This window comes from Sarcophilus harrisii, chromosome 3 (genome assembly GCF_902635505.1).
Source record: "Sarcophilus harrisii chromosome 3, mSarHar1.11, whole genome shotgun sequence".
Taxonomy (NCBI): Eukaryota; Metazoa; Chordata; class Mammalia; order Dasyuromorphia; family Dasyuridae; genus Sarcophilus; species Sarcophilus harrisii.
In genome coordinates, this window is record NC_045428.1 from 167,604,562 (window position 1) to 167,625,653 (window position 21,092).

The window sequence follows — 21,092 nt, forward strand, 5'->3', positions numbered from 1 at the left end:
AAAGAAGGCTAGCCACAAGGTGATAACTTTTTTTAAAGCATTATCAGCATCAGATGACCAACTAAGGAACAAAGAATTTGTAATCCATATGAGTAAAATAAGTATTCATATCCAAGATGTATTAACATCTATAAAATTATAGATTCTTAAAGTATATTTTTAAAAGAAATGTGCATTCACTTTCTAAAACTAATCTTCAATCATCACCCTTCTGGCACCCCATTCCAATGGCATGAAGATAAAGTTGTTTATTTGAAGGAACACAAGCTATAGAGAGTTTTTCAAAACTAGGACAGTTTCAGATGTAGACACAGCAATAGATTCAGGTCTATCATCAGAGTATTAGCTTAATTGGCCACCAGAGTGAACAAATGTTTCCTCCTCAAAGAAATCAATGAACTTAATGAAATATGTTTTATATGTGCCACATCAACAAAACCATAGATTTCTAAAGTCTTGAAGTATCATTTCTGTATCCTACATGGAGAAGTAGTAACCATAATAAGGAAGTCACTGATCTTTTGGAATATCAAATTTCTTAATCATAAGAAACTTAAAAAATTACTTTGTAAAAATCTTATTTTATAGGCATGGCAAATTGAATCCCGCGTCAGTCAGACAAATCTACAAATCAGGTTGGCCAAATTTCCACAATTCTAGGCCTTCTGAAACAGATCTGGAGACCATAGCATATTATTGCTTCATCCCAGGACTGTAACTACAGCAAGATAACTAGGACTTTGCCTCAGGGCATCACAAATATAAACAGTATTTATAATTCTTCAGGTAAAAACAATTGTGCTCAAAACCTTGCTAAGAATTATAACTAAAACAGGAAATCATCAGATTTCATATTCTCCTTCATCCAACTTTGGCAGAGAGGAGAAGTAGATTCAACATCCTGGGGGGCAGTTTCCTGGGATCTCAAGGTCTCTACTAGATGAAGCTGTCACAGAGTTTCACTTCTAATTAAAGACTTGGGATCCTAATTTCCAGGTCTGAATTTTCTAAAAACACTCACTGTCCCAGTACCAGAATTTTTAGTGACAACTGTTTCCTGCTCCATCTTCCAAATGTTTTTGTGTCTGCATTTCTGTGTATGTATGTATGTATGTGTATACACATGAACACACATACATGATATACATATTGTATACACATATACATATGTACACATACATCTATACATAGTCTTCTTCTTTGGGTTAGTCCAACCTTGCCATATTCATTTAGTACAAGGATTTTCTTAACCATACTACAATTTTCATCATTCAAACAAGCATTCATTAAACACAGACTACCTACTATTCAGCAAACACCATATTAAGTGCTATTGATATAAATACAAAGAATAAAACAATCCTTACTCCCAAAGAATTTATGCTCTAATAAGGAAAGCAATGAACACATATGGAAATATAGACAGTTTAAGAATAAAATGAAAAAAATATATAAATATATACAAAGTAGTTAAACAATGGATAGTTTGGGAAGGAAGACAATAGAAGACAATAGGATTAGGTAAGGGTTGATGCAAGAAACGGTACTTGAGTTATATTTTAAAAGAAGATAGGAATACTATGAGGTAGAGGTAAAGAGAATGTGCATAATGGCATGTTGGACTGCCAATGCAAAGGCAGGGTGTCAGAATATCAAACAAAGAGGAGCACATGTTCCTCTATGGTTGAGGATCACAGAAAAATACACTTTGGCTTGATTACCATATAATGGAGAGAGTAAGGGACAATGAAGTAGAAAGACAGGTTGGGACCAGGTTGTGTTTATATTTAATAGTAGAAGCAATAAGAAGTCACTGAAGGTTGAGTAAGGAAATCACATGTAAGATCTGCATTTAAGGAAATGTACTTTCAAAGCACTATGTAGAATGGACTGGAATAAGAAAAACTTGAAGCATTATTTCTTTCCTACAATGAGACTGATGCCTCATTGTGTGACAACATTAACCACAGGTAGCTAAAGGTTGTTCTAATGGAGCACAAGCTTTGGTGGAGCTTATCAAGACAGAAAAATAGTTTGTTTTTTTATCATTTGAGAATCAACCAAACTAAATTCAGAGAGTTCTTTCTCCAGGTTGGCCAGATAAAGATTAACTTGTTGTTGTTGTTGTTGTTGTTGTTGTTGTTGTTGTTGTTAATGATGATGATGTTTTGGCCAGAGGAACTCACAAAGATCAGCTCTTAAATTATAGAAGGAAATTGTGAGTTATGTCCACAAGTCTAGGTTCATTAGCCCGAAGTCCAAAAATTTTAAAGAAAAATATTTTGATGATAGGTTTTCAACTGGTTTCCTTTGTAATACTATATATTTAATTTTATGCACTAAATATATTTTCCTGAAAAATACATAGGTTTCACCAGACTGCCAAAGGGGTTAATGATACAAAAAAAATTAGTAATTCAGGTCATAGAAGGACTATATACACTAACAAAATCATGAATACTTTTAAAAAATACTTTGTAAAAAAGTATCACTTTTTTACAAAGAAAGAAACAAATAATATGTAGTGTCAGTTGAATGAAGATGTAAGTGGGTAGGGGAATTTTTTTAATTCAAAAGATTTGTATCCCTATTCTAGTGTTTCCTTGAGAATAACTTTTGAAAAGCTACTTTCCAAGGACATCTCCAAAAGAAATGAGCTGGTACCCTGTAGCTGCTTGCCTTTCCTCCCATGGTGATATGTTTTTTCAGCCAAGAACAGGCTTCCATTCCATTCAATACAACTTTCATTGAAGAAGGTGAAGAAAAAAGATGACACATGCAGGACTAACATGAAAGAACCCTGATGAGATGGGGAAAAGAAAGGCACCAAGTAAGGAACACACAAAAACACTGACATATTGTTGCTTTGAGTGAGGCAGAGGCAGGAATATGACAAAATAGTGTCACAAAATACTGAGTAAAATTGGGCTGTGTACAGGAATCTTCTATTAATGGGGTCCCAGAAATAGTTATGGGTAAACACAGAATTGGAATAAGGCAAGGAATCAGTTATGTAGGATGCAATGAGAAACATTTTTTACTACTTTTTATAACTACACATATTTTTGAGGCCAGAAAAGTCCACTATCTCTGACAGGCATGAATTTAATTTCTGATGACAAATCACAGTGAAGGCTCAAAGTTTCTGGTGGACAGCAATATATATTATCTGATAGCACAAATTGTCAAATCTTCTCTACAGTGTACAAAAATGTCTTGGCCCAGTACTCATGACAGGATATATCAAACTACAAACAAATGGAGAAGATGGGACTTCGAGAGCAGCAAATGTCCCAGTCTACTGACAGCCTTGATTAACAATAACAAATAGGGACACTTTTTAAAAGTTTTAAAGACATAGTAGGTAAGCTTTCTATATTTGACATAATAATTGTGATCTTTACCAATATAGCAAAGATTTATTCCCTACTAGTTCTTTTTTATGAACCCAAATTTAAAGGCTGTCAAATAAGTATTTGTTATTGTTGTTACTGTGTCATGTCCAACTTTCCATGAGACCATTTAGGGTTTTCTTGGCAAAGACACGATTGGTTTGCTTTTTTCTTCTCAATATTATTTTACAGATGAGAAACTGAGGCAAACATGGTTAAGTGACTTGTTTAGGATCACATAGCTAGTAAAGATATGAGATCAAATTTGAACTCAGATCTTCCTGACTATAGTCGATTATTCTGTCTACTGTGTCATCCAGCTCTTGCTAGGTATTGCATGCTTTTTAAGCAAATGCTGAGAAAAGGGTACCTTAAAATTCCAAGTTGAGAGTGAAAATGCCATTCTTGGTTTAAATATTCAACATTAAGGGGAAAAAACACTTTAAAAACAAATAACTAAGGGAACATGGTCACAATAATGTAAAAGGAAAATATACTCAAAAACTGTGGTTCTCACATCAATGCAGTCACTAAATTTGGCTCCAGAAAAATATTGTTTAAATGGACCTGTATTTTCTCAGTAGAGAAGCAATGGATGACAGTTGTGGAACGAGGGATAACCTATTGAATATTATATAGACCTTAGTTTCTTCATCTATAAAAATAAGAACCTGAGTTCAAATGCAGACTCAGACACTTACTAGCTGTATGATCTTGTGCAAGTCACTTAAACCTGTCTGATTCAGTTTCCTCATTTGTAAGATGGGAATAATAATTGCATCTACCTCCCAGGGTTGTTATGAAGAAATCAAATGAGATAATACTGCTAAAGCACTTAATGTAATTCATCATTATCATTATAAGTCTATGATTCTATGTTTTGTTTCACTGTATTTAAAAAGGAGGATTACACTGGGGTGTGGGGAGAGGATAATCCAGAAATGACAGCAATACTAAGAAGATCATCTGTAATATAAATAAAAACCCAAAACAAATCATTGCTTTAAGTCATAGTCTTCTTTGCTCTCCTAAACAGATACTGAGCTTTAAACACATTCATGTCTAGTCAAATAAACCTCTTATCAAAAATCTTGCTTTCCAAAAGATCAGACTGTTGCACATCTACAGAGCGTCAAATGTAGACAAAGATTCACCAAGTAATCATGGATTAGAAAACAGACAATATAATTTCTGATTACAACATAAGCAGCATTTTTTTTGTTTGTTTCCTGTAATGCTGGTATTAAAACAAGACCCAAACCATATAACTCACTGCAAAAGTATTTGTGCCCTTTTTATTGAGTTTTCCATGCAGGCCATGCTTTTCCCTTCAGAGGGCTGGCTTATGGAGATTTGAAAGCTTTGGTTCTGATCCCACAGAGCATGTCTAACAAACAGTTGTACTATCAGAAGAAACATTACATTAGTTGTTGTACACATTCTGTGTCACAATCACACTAGACTTCTTGATGTTCCTTATCCACAACATCCCATCTTTTCTCTCAGTGCCTCTGCCCAAGTTGGCTGTCAGCCTACAAGGGGTTCATTTCCATAAACAGGAGTCTCTTTAGAATCCCATCATCTTCAAAGAACAGCTTAAGTTCTTTCTCCTACATATTGTCTCCTCTTCCCAAAAAATGAACTTGTATTTACCTTGAACTTATTTATTTGACTTTATTATATTTTATTACATCTGAATTTATATTTAACTGTATTTATTTGAATTGTATTTACTTTGAATTTATTTAAATTTGAATTATTTATTTAAATTTATTATATTTTTATTTTACTTATGCTGATTATATTTGAATTTATCATATTTATTTAAATTTACTTGAAATTTATTTACTTTAAATTTGTTGTTTGAAGAGTATTTGAATTTATCATATTTTATTTTATTTGAAATTTTTGATATGTACACATTTGGGTTGATAGAGTTTTTTTCCGCTCTCACAAAATGTAAATCTCTTAAGGATAAGGAATGTTTCATTTCCATAACTCTAGGGCCCAGGACAATGCCTAGTACATAAAAGGTATTTAACAAATACAATTTGTAGACTATTATCTTGTATCATCTTGTATCTTATATTCTGTCTTTAGTTTTGATTCATAATTGGGCAAAACTCAGCAGAAACTGAAGTTGCTGCATCTCAGAGACTGAAAGAACTTTAAACCTTCCTTCCCTCCCTATCATTTGATGCTTGGTAGTTTTTTTTTTCCTTCCAAAAACCTCATGTATAAATTCAGCTTCAAATTCTGGGTAATTCTGGATAACTTCTAAAATATTTTTCATCCATCTACTAGAAGGCTGCACTGAACTTTAATTTAAAATTAAGAAGAATCTGATGGATTTAAAAACATATTTTTTTCTTGAAGAACCAAACCTCACAGATGTGTATTAATATGAACTCTGTCTATAGTGCCCTAACCCCCATCCTCCCAAAGTTGGCTGTATAAAACAATATCTTCTTTCTAATGGAATCAAAAGAGTCACACAACTGCTATGAGCTTCCCCTTAAATTACCAACTTAACCTTGGGGTATCTCTTCTAACAGAACTTACTTTGTCTCAAACCCAGACCTGAGAAGCAAGAGGTCAAACAACAGTCAAAATGGCATGATTAATGTCTCAAACACAATTGTTTCACACTCTCAGCCTTCAGGCTCCAGAACACTTTTTCTAAAAAATAAAATAAAATAAAATGCCTCTGACTTGGCTGTCCCTAAACACTGCTATTTGACATAAGGAAATAAATGTGTGCCAATAGCATCTAGATAAAGAAGCCATGGAAGAATGACAAGGTCTCTCTTCTCACCCCTACTCTACCTTCCCTCAGTAATTACTGGAAGTAGTTCAACTGAAGTTTAAAAAAGTTAAATTAACTTCAATCCAAAAAATTTCACACTGAGAGACCAAACAGAAAAGGGAAATACCTACATGCCTTATCAATACCAAGAATTTATATATGCAGCAGAACTGCAGGGATTCTCTAGCTTAGATCTCTCATGACAATATATTAGAAATTATGATTTATATATTTGTCAAAAAACAAGAGAGAAATCATTCATTTTTCCTCTTGTCAAAACTGGCATTTGCCTCACACCAAATATCGATAACTGAAATAGTAAAGCTGTTCATAATTTAAAGACAAAACATTTGCTAATAAAAAGGGGAAGTTAAAGTTTACTAACTGGGATAATGCAATTTAAATTTTTGTTTTGTTTTCCCCAATTCTATGCTAGGTTGCAAAATCCCTGTTTTTATTTCCTAACATTTGGAGTAGGACAGGGGTGGGCAGTGTTTAGAAGGGTTGCAAAAGCAGGCTTGAGGATTTGGCACTAATACTTTAGAGAGAGAAAGCACACTGCATGATGAATAGTAATGAACCCAAACCAAACTTCTTTGTGAGTGACTGAGGGTGTTGAGTTTTTTGTTTTACTTTCTTTTACTCTGCCCTTCTTCTTAAAAGTAAGCATTATTAACATGCCCCAGTGAAGTCCACATCCTCTGACTGGCCTAAAACATTTAGAAGCACTGGATTCATCTCATAGGATGAACTGAAGATCTAAGTTTGTGTCCTGGAGTGAGTTAGAAGCCAAAAAATTAGGTTGAATATAACTCTAAGAAAGGTACCTGATTTATTCTTAATACCAACCTGAAAAATAAAATTAATAGCTAACATTAATATAAATTTATTATTATTCCCATTTTATGAGACTAAAAAAGGTTAAGCTGAATTGACTTGCCTAGGATCACATAGTTAGTAGATATCTGAGTCAGGATTTGAATTCAGATCTTCCAAATTCCAAGACTAGCCACCAATTCATAGCTCCTAGAAGACTTATTAAAAGTACCATCTGTATTCAAATAGTCTTGGTGAATAAAAGAGCAATGTAAATGAAATAACTTTGATTAGAGTCAGAAGAAAACTTAAAGATCCTCTATTATTACAATAAGCTCATTTTACAATTCAAGAAACTGAGGCTCAGAGAATTAAATGATATAGGATCAAAGATCTAAAATAGACTGGATGGATTTTAGAAGCCATCTAATCCAACAACTAATTTTTATAGAGAGAGGAAATTGTACCACAAAGACATTATGTGATTTGTCAGTGGTTCTAGAAGTAGGCATTAGGGGTAAGACTGCACTTCCAAGTCTAATCATAATTCCATTTGAATTAGAAGACCAGCCTGAAGGTCTTGAGCTTGCCTAGGGTACTTGAGGAGAAGGGAAGAAAATACTTATCATTCTCAGCTAGAGATGTATTTTATTAGCTGTTCTAACAGCAAAATAAATTGAGGTTACATAAGGCTGAACTCTACAACAAACCATCCATCATCTGATTGTTTACAGATGGGGGTAGTAGAGAACCACTTCTGATTTTTAGGCTTTTCCTCATGCTTCACATCATGACTAATTTTTTTGGTTCAATTTCTCTTTGAAACACCGTCATCTAATACTAACAACATAAATGTTATTTTCTATGTTTCTACTGTGATTTTACATGTAAAAAGAACCTCTATTTTCAGGTATTTAAATTTTTCTGTGAAATCTCATCTGAATTATTATAGAACAATTCTTAATGAGATAGGATATACTCTAGAGAAAGAAATCCTGCTATTCCCTTTCTTTAACAAAGAATAGGACTGGACACTAAATTACTACAAAGATACCTCACAGCCAAATATCAAATATTAAATGATACCTTTGCTCTTGTGGATTTGAGAACAAAATTAATCATGATAATAATGATAACAGCAGTTGACTTACATAGTGTTCTAAGGTTTGTAATGTGCTTTTAAATCATCTAATTTAATCATCATAACAACTCCATGAAGTAGTACTTTTATTAGTCCCATTCTACAACTGAGAAAATTAAGGCAGACAGTGAGCAAGTCATTGCTCAGGGTCACATGGCTAACAACTATCAAAGATAAAATTTGAACTCAGGTTTTCCTAACTCCGAATCCAGAGCCCTTAGCTGCTAGTGGGAAGAAATGAAATCTATCTTCAAAATTACAGGGGAAAAAATGAAAGTAGGTTCATATCTACCCTCTAAATTTTCACAAGCTGAAGATCTATTCTCAAGAAACAATGATTGATATACTTTAACATATTTAATATGTATTGAACTACTTGCCATCTAGGGGAGGGAGTGGGGGAAGGAGAGGAAAATGTGGAAGGTTTGTCAAGGGTCAATGTTGAAAAATTACCTGTGCATATGTTTTGTAAATAAAAAAGAGACAATCATTGAACTTCCCATCGACTATTATCTACCTTACTATGTCCAAGTAATTATAATTGACATCTTAGTATCTTAAAAATATTGATGATTATATGCAAGTTTAAGGCAGAATGGTGTAGTGGATAGAGAGTCACCCTCAAAGCCAAAGATCTGATTTCATATCTCTCTTCCAACGTTATGTGACTGAGTAAATCTCTTAAACTTTCTGAGGTTCAGAGATACTAAATAAATTAGGATCAACTTTTCTGTGCTTTAGACAATTCTCTAAGACTGTAAATTACAGGAAAAAACAATCTGCTATGGTAGCAAGAGTTTCTTCATCCAAGTATTTCAGATAAAAATGAATTTATGAGTCACAGTCCCTGTGCCTATCCTAAATGACAAATAGGCACAACTGGATATATAGGGTTCATTTTTTATTTTTTTAAAATGCTAATAAGTGTGTTTCTGAATTCTGAAGACTTCTAGTCTTTGTCTTCTAGTATTTCTTCTTATGTATTGAAAAATACAAAAGAACAAACCATTTTTAAAAAATTAGAACCAAACATGGACATATCAATAGTATATAAAGAATAGAAAAATGATTGCATAAGAAAGTGAACTTCTACTTATGTTTTAAAAAAAAACCATGATAGTAATATAATTGCCCTACTCTTTGTTTCAATAAAAAGTGTTGTTATAAATATTGTTATTCCTTTTTGAGTCCTTTCCTTCTATCTTTTATCTCTTTGGGGTGGTACCTAGCACTGGTATCACTAGGTCAAAAGTGTCTCCCTGGGACTTCAGTAACTTTTTAGTTTAGAAACTTGTTAAAATATAGTTCCAAATTACTTTCTAACATAGTTGGATGATGATCAATATGGAAACATGTTTTACATGATTGCACATATATAACCTATATCAAATGGTTTACTACCTTAGAGAGGAGGTGGAAGAAAAATGAAGTGAAAACATTTAGAGCTCAAATTTTTATTTAAAAAAAATGAACATTAAAAAATTTGTCTTTATATGTAATTGGAAAAAATAAAGTGATTGTCTCAACTCATGGCTCTGCCAATAATGAATTAATATAACTGTCCTAAAGCCCCTCCGCCAATTGACAAAGATGCCAAAAAGGAAATTAGCAATCTGATGTATATGAGGTCGAACACTGAAGTTGACTTAATTGAAATTTCTCTCATAGTTTTACATAGCTGTTTATAACTTGCCTTTCTCTTTTTGAAAACTACCTATTCACATCCTTTGAGCATTTATCTGTTGGGAAATGGCTGTTGTATTTACATGTTTATATGAATCTTGGATATCAGATCTAGGAGAGAAATTTGTCAAAAAGACTTTTTTCTATTGTTTCCTTTCTAATTCCAACTGTGCTGATTTTATCTGTTAATCAATTTTTGAATTATCCATTTTATTTTTTACGATCAGTACTATTCCTTACTGGATCAAAAGTGCTCCTCCTAACTACAGTTCTAAAAAGTGTCTCCTTCTTCTACTACTTCTCTAACTTGTTTATGACATAACCTTTCATATTTAGATCAAGTATTCATCTGGAGCTTATTATAAGATGAGAGATGTTTGAATGAATCAGCAAGCAAATGAAAAGCATCTGTTAAGTGCTTACTATGTACCATGCACTAGGGATATAAATTTCAAATCAAAAAGCCTCTGCTCTCAAGGAACTAACATTGTAGAGAGGGCGATAACACACAAAGGGAATGTTAGCCAAGAATGGAAATTTTGGTCTAGGGCGTCACAAAAACTGTTAGTGGAAAAATAAGGCAATACACTGACATGCCTTTTTCCAAAGACAATGATGGTGTTGATTTGATTACAATTTTTAGAGTAGGAAGTGGAAAAGGCTTGAGGTATGGGAGCAGGAGGAAATTCTTTTTTTTTAATAAAGCTTTTTATTTTCAAAACATATGCATAAATAGTTTTCTCCATTCACCCTCGCAAAACTTTGTGTTCCAACTTTTTTCCACCTCCCTTCCATCCACTCCTCCCCTTAGATGGCAAGTAATCCAATATATCTTAAACATTTGGAATTCTTCTATACATATTTCCATTAATTATCATGCTGCACAAGAAAAAATCAGATCAAAAATGAAAAAAATGACAAAGATAAGAAATGCAGACAAACAACAACAAAAAATGAAAATACTATGTTGTGATCCACACTCAGTCCCCACAGTCCTCTCTCCATCACAAGACCATTGGAATTGGCCTGAATCACCTCACTGCGCCGTACACCAAGATAAGGTCAAAATGGGTTCATGACCTAGGCATAAAGAATGAAATCATTAATAAATTAGAGGAACATAGGATAGTTTACCTCTCAGACCTGTGGAAGGGGAAGGTCTTTATGACCAAAGCAGAACTAGAGATCATTACTGATCACAAAATAGAAAATTTTGATTATACCAAACTGAAAAGTTTTTGTACAAACAAAACTAATGCAGACAAGATTAGAAGGGAATAATAATAAACTGGGAAAATATTTTTACAGTCAAAGGTTCTGATAAAGGCCTCATTTCCAAAATATATAGAGAATTAACTCTAATTTATAAAAAATCAAGCCATTCTCCAATTGAAAAATGGTCAAAGGATATGAACAGACAATTCTCAGATGAAGAAATTGAAACTATTTCTAGTCATATGAAAAGATGCTCCAAGTCATTATTAATCAGAGAAATGCAAATTAAGACAACTCTAAGATACCACTACACACCTGTCAGATTGGCTAAGATGACAGGAAAAAATAATGATGATTGTTGGAGGGGATGTGGGAAAACTGGGACATTGATGCATTGTTGGTGGAGTTGTGAACGAATCCAACCATTTTGGAGAGTAGTTTGGAACTATGCTCAAAAAGTTATCAAACTGTGCATACCCTTTGATCCAGCAGTGTTACTACTGGGATTATATCCCAAAGAGATTATAAAGAAGGGAAAGGGACCTGTATGTGCACGAATGTTTGTGGCAGCCCTTTTTGTAGTGGCTAGAAACTGGAAACTGAATGGATGTCCATCAGTTGGAGAATGGCTGAATAAATTGTGGTATATGAAAATTATGGAATATTACTGTTCTGTAAGAAATGACCAACAGGATGATTTCAGAAAGGCCTGGAGAGACTTACACGAACTGATGCTGAGTGAAATGAGCAGGACCAGGAGATCATTATATACTTCAACAACAATACTATATGATGACCAGTTCTGATGGACCAGGCCATCCTCAGCAACGAGATCAACCAAATCATTTCTAATGGAGCAGTAATGAACTGAACTAGCTATGCCCAGAAAAAGAACTCTGGGAGATGACTAAAAACCATTACATTGAATTCCCAATCCCTATATTTATGCACACCTGCATTTTTGATTTCCTTCACAAGCTAATTGTACAATATTTCAGAGTCTGATTCTTTTTGTACAGCAAAATAATGTTTTGGTCATGTATACTTATTGTGTATCTAAGTTATATTTTAATATATTTAACATCTACTGGTCATCCTGCCATTTAGGGGAGGGGGTGGGGGGATAAGAGGTGAAAAATTGGAACAAGAGGTTTGGCAATTGTTAATGCTGTAAAGTTACCCATGTATATATCCTGTAAATAAAAGGCTATTAAATAAAAAAAAAAAGAAAGAAAGAAAAAAAAAAAGAATCACCTCACTGTTGAAAAGAACCATGTGACAGATAAACTATGGCCCAAATACCTGTTGAATTATGGTTAAAGTTTCTTGATTTATTTAGTCTTTCCTAAGATGTTGAATACATCAAATTTCCTTGAATGATTACAGATCTCTTATAGAAGATTCTCAAATATTCTGGGGCTCAATGTAATCAGAATAATTTTACCTACAAAGAAAAGCATTTAGAAGAATTACACCCAGTCCAATTCAGATGCTTCACTGCAGTGTGGATATAAGTTTGGGCTCTCAAAGACCATTACAGCTAAGCATAATGTCTGGTGGCTATAGTGAAAGAATGAAAAAAAAAGGTGATATAGGATTCTAACAATCACATAGTCCTTAATAAATTGTAATTTTACTATTTGTGATATAATATGATATTTTTGTCCAACAGTCAATGTATGGATATCTTGCTGAAGGAGATGTAATTTAAAATGAAGTCAGAAGAAAAAAAGTTATAGTTAAATGATAGCTTATGGATGCTCCTTGGAGAGTAAATTGAAATAAACTGGTAAATCAAACAAGATGAAACATGTCATGGGATATTTAAGCATTTGTAAAAAGACCATGAAAATAACTGCAGCTTATGTACCAACAACATTAGTTGCTGTAGATGAAGAGGTGGTGAAAATTTATGAAAAACAAAGGACTATCTAAATTAAATTGACATATACTTTACTTGGTAAATTCTATAACAGATTGGAAAAAAGTGAAGATGGAGAGAAATGTATACAAATTGTCTTTCAAGAAGGTATGAGAATGATCAAGGACTTGTAGATTACAGAGAAGCCTTATATCTCTATATTATGAACACTTTTTTTTTTCAATAAAAGAATTAGTAAGACTTTGGATGTGGGGCACAAAGAACAATATAATGAAAGCAATAGGGGAGCAGGAGGAAATTCAAAGTGAGGTGGCTGTTCAGAAAATGACCAGGGAAAAATGAGGATGCATGGTTCCAGGGAGAACAGAATTGAATGGCTTAGATTTTACCAGACATGGTTCCTGGTGGCCCAATTTGGAAGGTCAAGCAGCATCAACTCCCTAACATTCTTGACTTTTTTGTTCTTCCAGAAGAATTTCATTTTATTTTATCTACTTCTATAAAATAATCTATAGGTAATTTGAATGACATGGAACTAAAAATAGTAAATTAATTTAGGTAGCATTATCCCATTTATTATATTAGCACAATTAAATTATAAATATTCAATCTCTCTTCAAAGATTTATCTTCCTTTATTTTTGTAAAGAAAATATTATGCAATTACAGTATTCATGTAATTACTGTGTGCTCTGAGAAGCAAACTCCAAATATTCTATTTATTTTATATTTGTTATGAATGGAATGTCTTTTTTTTTTCTCTCTTCCTGGTAAAAGGAATTGGTAAGATACAACTTATAATTTTTGTGAGTTATTTATATCCTGCTACTTTACTGAAGATACCAATTGTTCCATTTAATTTTTGACTGAATACCTAGGATTATTTTCCAGAGTTCTTTCCACTCTGCTAATCTGCCTCAAATACATATTCTGTCTCAAAAACAAAAACAAGAAAAACTAATGTCCTTCAGTGCCTCTTCACAGTTTTTAACACTATTTCCTTCTCCACTTACAACTAGACTCGCAATCTTATGAATTCAAATGATGGAAAAAAATGTTTTGGCTCCCAGGCCAAAGGAGTTCAGAAATCTACAATTCCGGCTGTAGTCTACAATAGCTTGCTTCCTTTCTCCTCTCTCTGATTCATTGATAAAGTATTATATATCCTTGGGCTGGGAGCATGGGTTCTTTAGCTTCCTTGTTGATGAATTCTTTTTCCAAATTTTCTTGGCACTGATTCCCTTTTCCTGGCTGCTATGTATGTAAGGAGTCTCTTGCTTCAGGGTGGTAACAGCATCCAAGAGCAGCAAAATAATCAGCTTCCATTCCCAGGGCAAGTGGTGGTAAGGAAGGTCGTCACTGGAAAAATACCTGCAGTTTTCCGGAGTTCTCTAACAGTGCTGACAAGTCAAGGTTTCATATTCCTTTCCTGGACACTTGACAGCACAATCACTAGTTTTTGAAACAAATGAAAAAATTCATTTTCATGCATTTCTGATCAGCACATAATTAAAGTACATAATTTTAGAGAGACAATCCAACGCCAAAAATAGTTCTAGAAACCAAATAGATGAAGAATTAAAGAATAATATAAACTGAAAAGCTATTCCCCAAAAAGGTAAGTGATCAAAAGATATAAACAAATAGTTCTCAAAAGAAATGCCAATGTAGAAACTATACAAAAGATTGTACTCCTGTTCAAGCTGGCATACTGCACTTCAGTGCTTATTAAATCCTAGCTTAAGTTCCGGCTAAATTAAAAAAAAAAAAAAAAAAAAAAAAAGCTTTCTCAAAGGTAACTGTGGGGAAGAGTAAATGTTAGGAAAGTAAATGTTACGGGACATGCTCATTATTTGAAAATCTCTGGTTTTTTATGAGCCAACAATTTGATTTCATTTCAGAAAGTCAATATGATACTTATATTCTCCCTTTTCAAACTATCAACTTTCCCCTTCACCTTCTTCACTTCACCTCTAACAAATACTACTGCCAATAATTAATACCTTAAAATAGTTGTGGCCTTTCTCATAAGTCATTTTTTTTCAGTTTTCTATATGAAAACTCATTTTCTGAATCAAATATTATTATCTTTCAGCATTTCATATCATATACATAATTGCTTCTTTTTCAAATCAAACAATAATATAAAATAAGTAATAGATAAGATGTCAAAAGATATAAATAGTTTTCAAAAGAATGGCCAACTTAGCAACTATGTGAAAGATAGCATTCTAGCCATTAATTTTATAACCATCTCTGCTAAACACTAGACACCTGAAGCACCTTGACACTTATGCCAAAGATCACAACCTGGTAGAATTTTTACCTAGAAATCTATAATCTTGATTGGTACCTGTCTCTCTCATGCTTCACTTTAATCTCCACTCTCTGGTCATCTTCTCTAAGTCCTGTCAATAGCTAGGTAATCCTATGCCTCCAGATCTTTTCCCACTTTCTCAGCTCTAGAAACATGAATCATTGTTACTGAATGTGATATGTCAATCTGCTTCCATAGGATCATACTCATCATACCTGTAACTTTCTTTGTGAAAATGCCCCTTCCCAAAATGATTCCCTTATATGTGTTGGCTTCCCTATGAAATTATAAGCTCTTTGAGGTCAGGCATTGTTTCTGTATTTGGGTCCCTAGAACTTGGCATACAGTAAGCACTTAATAAATGTTTTTATTCATTCATTCATCTCAATAAGAGAAAGGAAAATCATAATAGCTTTGAGTTTTTTTTAACCTCAACTACAGCAAAATGGCAAATACTGTTATGTTAGTCAATGTTAGAGGGGTTGTGGAAAGGCAGTCATACTAACACATTATTGGTAGGTTGCATTGACCAGGAGGTCAATGATAGTAAGAAAGATGCTAGATACAACAAAATATTTATAGCAGCAAATAATTGATAAACAAACACCCATTAAGTAGATAGTGGCTAAATAAAGGCTACTATAGATGACTATATCACATTATAAGAATTTATGAATGTAATAAATTCAGACAAGTATAAGAAGATTTATGTGAACTTATGTGAATGAAAAACAAAGTAAGCATTCAAGAAAATAATAAATACAATGACCTAAAACATAAGTAGAAGGAATAATAAAAATGACTAAAATTATAATTACCAAGCTCGAGCCCAAAGAAGAAATACAAGAATGTGCCTCTCTCCTTTGCAAAGATACACTATTAGGAGCTTGAACACTACATATAATGTTAGACTTGATTGAAGTATTAGTTTTACTAATTGGTTTTCTTTCCCTCCTTTAAAAAAACGTTTCTTGTAAGGGATGTCTCTCTCTGGGAGAGAATATATAATATACTAAGAAATATAAATGAACAAAATATGAATAAAAGATTTTTAAATGAGCTCCAGATTTATTCCTATAGAATATAGTATTCATCAAGCCAAATTACTCCAACTGCATTCAGAATTGCTATCGTCCAACAAATCTGTGCTCTGCTAAAGTTATGCCAAAGAGAATAAATAAAAAGTTTGAAGGCTCCTTTTAAGCCACACTTAAATTGGAAGATATAAAGTTTTAAAATCTTTACTACAAAGGCTATATATAGCCATAATTCAATAGCATATAGTTTTTAATTTATAATCTTCAAATTTTGAAAGTTGCAGATCATATTTATTCTTTCCAAAGAAATGGGATATTTATGATCCAGAATCATTCTTTTGGAGGCAATGGAAAAGGGAACTAAGGAAAAGTGTCAGTATCGAATGGTGTAGTGATTTAAGAACTAGCTCTCCAAAGGAAAAAAAAAAAGATCATGATACACTTTTAGGTTTCGCTTACATGATTATCATTTTCTCTCATCATTTGCTCAAGACTAGACCAAAAACAAAACAATAAATCAAGTCCTGATTTTTTAGTGTTTGTTGATTTCCAGATAAAAAATGTTCATACTAAAATTTAACCAAAAGCCAGTTGGTTCAAACTGGTTCCCTTGCATCCCTGATCATAGTCCTTAGCCCATTCTCTCTCAAAAAAAGAAAAAAGAAATGTTCCATTCAAGTGAAATCAGTTAAAGTTGGTATCCAGGGAAATCCAGAAAGGCAAAAGAAATGACAAATAGTTGTAGACTTGGGAATAGCAATTCAGGTAGCCCTGACTCTTTGTCTTGAAGAGGTGATGATGTAACAATCATTTATTCCATTTAAGCTCTGAAATATGTGGCCTTTCTTTTACATATGCAGACATGTACACAAGTATAGTCTTTGATATAAGTGTATATATGTATTTGTGCATATATACATGCATATATTGTCTTTCTTTTTTTTAGTCACTGATCTTGTTGGGGTTAACACTTAGCAATGAAAATGTTCTGGAGACTGAGCCAAAAGGTCTGGATATTTTCTTCCTTTTCTTGGCATATATACATATATATACACATATACATACACATATATATCTTTCTATCTTTTATACACACACATACCCCCCCAACATATTAATAGCAGCACTATTTATAATAGGAAAGAGCTGGAGGAGAAAGCATAGTTTTATGGAGAGATGATAACAGAGCCAGGAACATCTGATTGAAATCTTGCTTCTAACACATATCACCTAGGCAATTCGTTTAACATCTCAGTTCTCTAAGTAGCTAAGTTTCATAGTGACTAAATTGAAGAACTTGGAGTCAGGAAGGACACCTGAGTTCAGAAATTTATTAACTATGTGATCCTAAGAAAGTCACGTAACTGCTCCATGCCTCAGTTACCCCATCTGTAAAAGGGAATAATAGCAACCATTATATGGGGCTATTGTGAGACTCAAATGAATTAACATATATAAAGTGCTTTGCAGACCTTAAAGTACCACATAAATATTAGTTGTTGATATTTTTGTCTTTGTTGTTGTTGTCTGAAGAGTTTAACTGTTGATTGCAGAGAAGGTGTCTTAGTTTGCCTTGAGTCCAGCTCTCTAATCACTATATCATGTTGCCATGATCCTATGAACTTTTAAAGACAGTAATTATTTTGTATGGAACATTTTTCTAAAATGGCATGCTGTGCAGGATGGATTGACAAGACTTTTCCAAGATTTATTAAAATTAAATAAAATAAAATAAAACAAGAAGTCCAACCTATAATACTGGGTATGTCTCCTATTGATAGGGCTTTTAAAAATATTTTTCTTGAAGTAAAGCTATGAAAAATAACCTTTGAGAGAGTGCTAAAGTGCCAATTTCCTGCTCCCAGCTTGGTCCAGCACCCCAGGCATATACCTTTAAAAAATATTAGATTTATAATCAACACAAGGTTCTTGGGTTTGTTTGTTTTTTCTATTGTTTTTAAGATTCTGATATGTAAGCGGCACCATTCTTCAAATTTTTGTTTTCCTTTAGTGAGTTTAAGCAAGTAAATGTCTTTTTTTTTTAAGATTATAGGACATACTTTCAAACAATACACATGACAACAATCAATAAATCCCTATGTCTGGAGAGAAGTCTATAACAAAAACATATTAAGAAGAGCTATTAGCAGCAACAAGACATATGGAGTAGAGGAAAACATGCTTTTGCCATTCACTCTCAGGAGCAGAAGATCTTTAACAGTTTTCTATAAATTATATATAGTAAATCATTATAACTTGCTATTTTTCCCACTCACAAGTTTCGATGTGCAAGAATACAACTCATCTGTTAAAATTTAGATTTAAAATAGATATTGTGGTAAAACACACAAAACCTGAAGTTGAAAACAGAATTAGGTATCCTATGACATGGTGAAAAGATTTAGAGGATCTCTATTCTGAATCCATGTCCTGTCTTTGCTACTTAGTATTGGTGTGATTTTTGACAAATGACTTCACTTCTCCATGACTCAGTTTGCTCTTCTCTAAAATGAAGGGGTTGAATTAGGTGGCTTCTAACATTTCTTCCTACTCTAAGTTCTAGGATACTACCAATTAACAATGAAACTCTTCTTTGCTTTCTGAATGGCTTCATTGAAAATGCCTCTCAAGGACCACTAATGGTTGAATGAAGATCACAGATTTCAATGCCTCTTTTTAACCCTCTTTAAAATAAAATAGTTTCCAAATTACAGTGTATGAATGTAATGGAATACACTATGGTGCTTTAAGAGATGGTGAAGTAGATGGTTTCAGAGAAACCTAGGAAGACTTGTATAAACAGATGTAGACTGAAGGAAGCAGAGTCAGTAGGAAGTTGTAATACAATAACAACATTATCAATGAACAGTTTTGAAAGACTTAAAAACTCTGATTGACCATGAAATCAAAGGACCCATGATGAAAAAAAAAAATTAGTACCTTCCTCCTAACTGAAAGGTAATGAATAAAATAAACAAAATTAAACATACATTTTTGACACAACCAATATGGGAATTTGTTTTGATTGATTGTGTATATTTATTACTAGAGTTTTGTTTTTCTTTTATTTCTCATTGGAGAGGGAGAGGGAAAAAAGGAAGGGAGAAAAATAAACATTTGTTCATTGAAAAATAAGTTTAAAAACAAAATAAAATGCTTTCTACCTTACTATTCCCCACTCTTTAAACTGTTCTCAGTCTATTGCCTTGTCAGATGCTAACAAATCCAAACATAAATAAGGAGGCCTTGCTCGTAATGTGGGCACTTTCCATTGGACCAGCTGGATCAGTCTGTTCCTGAAGGGTAAGTATCTGCCAAATGTTCAGGTGCTTCAATGAATCTGGTTTGGGAAGGCTGGGAATTAACAGTAAGGAAAATGGGAAGGGGGGAAAGGGATAGATCAGATTTCTTCTTCTCAGCTCTTCACTGATAGCTCTCCCAGTATCCTGAGCAGCTGAAGGTTATACAGGGTTTGGGCTTGTAAATGGAAAGGCTGACATGCCATTCTAAAAGTGGTCATTCTTAATTCCTCTATATGTGTGTGTGTGTGTGTGTGTGCATACACACACACACACACACACACACACACACACACACACAAGTGCATTTAGAGTTCTGAACATTCCTTTATCTCCTACTTCCATGTCATACCAGTGGCTCAAGGTTTCTAGATTGCAAGCTAACTCCTCAATCTCCACTCTGATTTATTTATGGTCTTTCCTTCAGGATTTTTCTTTTCCCAAAAATAGATTATTTTTTTTAGGTTCTATATGTAGCCACTTTGATTCTGATGACTTATCTAGAAAAGCAATTCTAATCATAACAGCTTACGTCTAAGGGGCTTGAAAATATATAAAGTACTTTCCTAAGTTTTCTTATTCCCATTTTACAGATGAAGAAACTAAGCTCCAGAGAGGTTGAATGATCTGCTTAACATTGAAACATTAGTTAGTTAAGCTTCAAAATCAGGACTTAACCTTAGCTCTCTAGAATACTACAGCAATAGAGAGTATTTGAAAGAAAGTGATCTTTTGTTCAAAACTTGGGTTTGGATCTTTGCTTTTCTAATAGATTGGCTTTGGGCAAGTCATTTCAACTCTTTGGATTTCATTTTTCTTATCTTAAAAATAAGGGGTGGGGGAGGTTGATGATAAGACCTCTAGAGCCTCTTCCAGATCTAAATTGCCCAATCCTAAATTTGGGGTTCTTTTCAAATATTGAAGTAAGATGAAAGAAAAGAACCCTTGTCTAAAATCCCTTGTCATTTTCTCCTTCAAAACTGTTATCCATTTGAAATGGTATCAAATTTATTTCATATATAAGAGAAAAATATATAGAAATATTTATATAGTCAAGTTGTCCAGTCCAAAGTTAATATCCTTTATATATGTCCTTTGATATTATTATTATTGTTATTATTATTTAGAGTCCAGCATATATTATGGCTGCTTTATGAATCAGTCAACAAGTTTTTATTAAGCTCTATGTTCAAGGAATTGAGGGATACAAACACAACAAAATAATTCCTGGTCAAAAAGGACCATACATCCTAACAGGGGAAACAAATTTTTTTTTTAAAAATATAGCATACAAATTTCAAAGCTCCCAGGTTAAGGAGAAAATATTGGAAGCAACAAGAAAAAAGCCATTTTAATATTGTGGAGCTACAATAAAGAGTACAAAAAACCTAGCAGCTACTATGTTGAAGGATCGTAATTCTTGGAATACTATATTTTGTAGAGCAAAAGACATGGGGTTATGACCAAGAGTAACTTCCCCAGTAGTATAACCTGAATGAAAAAAA

General features: G+C 33.2%; 1 protein-coding gene across 2 annotated transcripts in view; it reads right to left on the minus strand.

The window, feature by feature from the left end:
* Positions 1 to 21,092, minus strand: part of RASA3 (RAS p21 protein activator 3) — a 274,639-nt gene that overhangs the window by 154,215 nt on the left and 99,332 nt on the right. The gene's annotated exons all lie outside the window — the stretch shown is intronic.